Source organism: Scardinius erythrophthalmus, assembly GCF_964197995.2.
Source record: "Scardinius erythrophthalmus genome assembly, chromosome: 2".
Classification (NCBI taxonomy): Eukaryota; Metazoa; Chordata; class Actinopteri; order Cypriniformes; family Leuciscidae; genus Scardinius; species Scardinius erythrophthalmus.
Genome location: NC_138222.1, coordinates 21055450 through 21061138, shown reverse-complemented (window position 1 = coordinate 21061138; position 5689 = coordinate 21055450).

Here is a 5689-nt window from a genome sequence, read left to right as displayed (position 1 = left end):
TTAGATGGGTGCACAGTCTTAGACCTCCAACTTCCTGCAGTGGGAGGGCATAAGTGTGCAGCGACCGCTTCCTCCAGTGGGGGGAGACACACATAACCTTTTTCTTCAGCGCCGTCAACAGTGGAGGGCGTTGAAGAAGCAGATGAGCGCGTTCGCGCTGAAAAGGGCGCGCGCCAGCTTTTAGTGAGCTCTTCGTGGACCTCAGGCAGAAATGGAGCGGCGTGCTGACGAGGGGCCTGTTGGCGCCCCGGCAGGTACCACTCGTCGAGGGGGCTTCTGGCAGGCTCAGCTGGAGAAAAACCAGTAGAGTCCCAGCTCGTTGACAGCGCGAGACATGACGCGGAAGAGTTCGGCGTCGATGTTCGCTCGAGTGTCAGAAGGGTCTAACTGAGACGGGGGGGAGGGGTCCGCGGAGCCCGACCAATCCTCGTTCTCAGATGCCGCCACTGAACTGCGGTATGCATTAATATCAGCAGATCCGTCAAAAGAGACGAATCCCGCCGCTTCAGACAAGGGGCGTTGGTCGCTCCGAGAGAACAGAACTGAGAAGAGCGTGGGGGAAGCACGTGTAGAAAAGCCTAGCGTGCATCCGCTAAACTCACCGCGTTCAGGACGCCTCATGATCGCGCCGCTTCTTCCTACAGGGCTCGCGGGGCGCCGAAGACGGAAGATGGGCGGGATAACTGACCGACGAAGCGAGAGCGAGTCTCGAGCGGAGAGTAGAAACAGGCATCCCGTCGCAGAGAAGGCAGCCGCCTATAGTGAGCGCTGACTCGGCGTGCTCAGGGCCGAGACAGGCAGCACACAGAGTGTGTGTCTGTAAACACAAGCAGGGGAAACCCGCAGTATTCACAGATAGAGAGCGGCATTATAATCAACACCGCGCGCTGTGAAAACAGCGAAATTGCTCTTTTAGGATAGAGAGAAAGAGAAAAGGGATACTCGTCGGATGCCACAGGGAAACGCTCAGCTGGCAGATGCCGGGATGCGAAGCTGTTCCACTGGACGGCTGTTCAACGACGAGCGGCTTCTTTATCCGGAGAGGATCAGCGACGAGGTGAGTCGAAAGCTGAAGGAGATAAAATCTGTCAAATGGCGGATTCTCTGTATATTTATACTCTTCTGTCATGTGCAGTTTCGCGCGCTTGACTCTGGCAGAGTGCCAAGCGACCTGATTGGTCCGCGCTCCTCTGCTGATCCGCCATTGGTTCGTGCAGTTGCTTTGCACAAGCCAATCAGCACGCTCACGTGAGCTTCTAGCTCTCGCATGTGCTGCAGCAATGCGTTTTAAAATAAAGGCTTCAATATTCTCGAGAAAAGGAGTTTTCCCACAGCGTTTGCAACGCAGTACGAGAGAACGTTCTCGTAAGGGAACCAAGTTACCTTGGATACTACAGTAATGATGTAGTAAAACCATGGTTAATCATTATTATAGCTGTGTTTACTATAGTCATGGTTACAGTATTACTGCAGTAAATCCTTGGTAAATTTTCATAAAGGTATCATTTATTAACAAGGATTACAGAACATTATCAATGTTTTAACAGCTCTGAATTTAAACAAACCTCTAAAAATTATCCTACAAGATTATTATAATACAATTCATATCTAGGTTTGTCATGATTAATTCCAGATGCTGTTTCATTACCTCAGCTGCTCCCTATTTAAACAAGCACTATGACTTGTTTTGACTTATGACATGATAATTTGGCAAATGTGATGTCGCAGATGGGTACCTTGGTTTGGAGCTCCTCAATTTTTATTGTTGGTCCTATCTTTAGTCTCTTTTGTCCAATAACTTTTAGTAGGGTAAAACTGCTGGACATGTATACCTGTCGGTCTTTTGTTGTTTTTTGGTTATTATTATTAAAGGGGTGGTTGATTATGATTTGGCTTTTCTAACTTTAGTTAGTGTGTAATGTTGCTGTTTGAGCATATACAACATCTGCAAAGTTACAACGCTCAAAGTTCAAAGCAAAGGGAGATATTTACTTTTAAAGAAATTGCTTTTTAAGGACTACAACAAACGGCTGATAGGAACTACAACGAGCTTCTTCATGGGTTAGTGACATCACCAACCCTAGAATTTACAAAAACCCCGCCCCCGAAACACGATTTATAGATTATCAAGACAGAATATGCTAATCAATGACTAGAATAACTACAAAACTAACTACAGAAGATACATAAATTCATCAACTAACCATTCAGAAATGTCCTGTTGCTTCTGCATGTTGTCTCTTCTTCTTGAGTCTCTCAATCATTGTCTGACTCAGGTTTGAACAAAAAAGGCTAAAAGTTTTTGAAATTTTCAGTGCATGTGTGTGTGAGGTAATCGGAGCTGCAAACACACACTGCACAAGGCACGAGCTATTGAAGCTCCGCCCTCTGGGCGCAACAGCTTAATTGGATTTAAAGGGACACACAAAAACTTTTTAATAGCTATACTATAGCTGTGTCCCAATGTGAAGACTGCATCCTTCGAAGGCTGCGGACTTCAAACGATTCAGCCTATGCGTCCTCCGAACGGCACACCATGTAGCCTTCGTAGGATTTCCTAATTGCGCTGCCAAATGTTCCCGATTACCGCTCCAGGCGCCAAGCAACGGTGCGAGAGTATGCTACCATCCTGATAATTCAATTTGATATAATTGAGTAGCCTAAACAGCTATGGAGCCAGAATTGGCTAGGCTATTTTCATTTTTATGTTTTATATTTTACTGGAGGACATGGTATTAAGGATGTTTCAGGTCGTGTACTTTCGGCTTTGCCGAAGATTCAAATGTTCATTTATATCTTACCTTGATGCGATTTTGTAGGCTAGTGTATTATTTTTTTATTATGCACATAAATGGACCTTGGTAAATATATTTACACAGGTTTTCAACCCTATTTGAATATAAAACTCAGTTGAATATAAAAAGTCCAGTGCGAATGTTACTCCCGCTCTTCATCGGCAGCTGTCAGTCACTGTTGCTAGGCGACAAGAACAATCCTCCGTAGGCTAGACCGGTCCGAGCGCTTCAGATGTGCCCTTTGAAATGGGACGCAGCTGTAGTTAGCAACAATTTGTTAATATTGTGACAATAGGCCTACATTTACTTTAATTTTCAAAATAACCAGTGGTGGTTATACAAAATTATGTTATTTTACAATATGATGCATTGTTTTACATTAAACTACACAAACGTATATAGTTAAAATGTATCAACCTTGAAAATATTCAGAAGTAAAATGCAACATGCAGTAATAGAAATGCAAAGCATCATAAAAACCCTGACAAGGTTTTTTTCCTCCAGAATTCCTTTACTTTAATCTTGATACCTTAAGTACATTAGAGTATGCAAGATAATTTTGCTTAACTAAGGTTTGAAATATATGACTAGTAGTTTTTCCCCAATGCGGTAGTGGTTATTAAAAGTACTTTAGTGTAATAAAGTATCTCAATATTTATTCCATATATTATGAGTCAGCCCTGCAAACCTGTTGGTAGACAACTTAGTGGATAGTGGAAATATGCAGTCAAACACTCTGGAGAGCATCCCAGATGATGTCCACCAGCAGGAGGCCTTACCAGGGTCTCTATTGTGGAGCCCATCCCGGTCCAGCAGCACACCAGGGTCTACCACTCAGCTGAATAAAAGTCTACATAATTTTTTCTTATTTTGTGTACTGTAAATTTAAATGTTTATGTTGATTTTGATATGTTTAACGTATGTTGTAAATAGTTGGGGGAAAAACGTTATAGAAGAATTTGTTTCATGTAGAAATTATGACTGTCATTACAAAAATAAACAATGTCCAGAGCAATGAATTCTCTTTTATTTATACATTTAAAGTTGCATAATTTTTTTTTTTCCTTTTAAAAAATATAAGTGAAAAAAGTTAAAGAATATATATACATATTTCTCAATCATTCTTTCAAGAAGAGAAAACAGCCTGTCCATTCTCTCCAGTGCTCTCCTCGCCTCTGCAGTCCCATGTCTTCTCTAATCAAGTCCAAAAACTCGTCCTTTCTGTCTCGCCTTCTTCGTGGTGCTGTTGCGGGTGCTGATGCTGCTGGTGCTGCCCCTGGCTCCTCCTCTTCTTGGTCACACACTGCTGAACTCGGCCCTGGTGTGTCCTCAGGGATTGAGGCAATGAGGGTGCAATGCCTCTGTCCCAACACCTCATCCATGAGGACAAACCAGGGCCAAGTTTCAGCAGTGGGTTTCCCACTCACACCATCACCTGTCCCAGGACACGTGCAATCCTAAGGCAGAGCAAATTAACCATGGCTTGTTAACAACAACAGCACAATACATTTCAGCAAAGATGTGATCTCAACTTTCTTACTTTGTATTTTTAAAATCATATTCATATTCAGAAATCATATTCATGAATACTCAAATTTGGTTAAAACCTTTGTAGACATAGCTTGCATGGCAGCACTACAAAAACACATACAAGTGAAACCCCATTGCCTTATCTACTGCTTTTCCTATTGTTGTGGGCTCTATAGGGTGAGTGATATTTCTTATTTACACAAGTTAGACAGACTAGTGCAAATATTACAATATAATTTAATTTATTTAGTTTATTTATTTTTTAAATTGCAGTTTAATAAATTGAGCTGTCTGCTCCTTGCTCCCTGAAACAGTTATTAAACTATTAGCACAAGTTTTGCCTCAGACCACCTGACAAATGAAGCCACGCAATGGTGAAGAAGGAGTTAAGGTGAAGTTTATAAGAAAGAAAAACGTGTGGCTTTTAACTCAGGTTTCGCTAGCTATTTGAGTAAATGAAAACATAATACTTACATTTAAATGTGAATTTGCCGTCCACCAGCGAACTCTCGGCCGTCATTTATTTATTTATTTTTTAATAAAAATGCTGTCGTCACCGCCGCGCGATGAATTATGGGGTAGGATAGTCCGCAAAGTGTCCATTTATGTATCCTTCCTTTCCAGGGGGGCATGGATTTCTATTATGTTGAAGGTACCCCCGGGCGCCGCCATTGGCTAGCGGACCCCCACCTGCTGTTAGCATCCCATTGACTCCCATTCATTTTGGCGTCACTTTGACAGCGAATAACTTCACATCTGAGGCGTTTAAAGACTCCATTTGTCCATTATTTATTTCTAAAGAAACACGAAAATGTATAAAAGGCTTCATTACCTTGTAGCTTACGTTACGGCCCCGTAGAAGCAGTTTTTGTAAAAATAGGCTAACGATTGCGTCATAGCCACGCGACTCTCTGTCGCACAGTAGGAAATTACCGTATGGACAGGAGGAGAAGCTCACGGGCGATCGAGGACGTGGAGACAAAATGACAAAGTAATTAATCAGAACACCTACTAAAAGTTTCTCCTGCTCCTATCTCATGGACACCTCCTACTCACACTCTCCGTCTCTGCAAGTCTCGGAAGGGAATGATTCAGATTTCTCTTGGCACAGCTACTAGAAGACAGACGGTTTGCTCACGTCACATCTACGTCGTCAAGCTCAGTTTGAGTCTGCGCAGTACGCTCGACCCCCAGGAAGTAAGAGTTTCTAATTGGCTTCACTTTGTCTCCGTTGAATCCAATGGGGTCGCTGTGTCCATTTCTTTTACTGTCTATGTTCCTTTCACGGGGAAATGAAGGGTGCATTTGGCGTCGCTTTAGCCTTCGTCGCGCCGCGATGACGCAACCGGCCTTCGAATACGGCC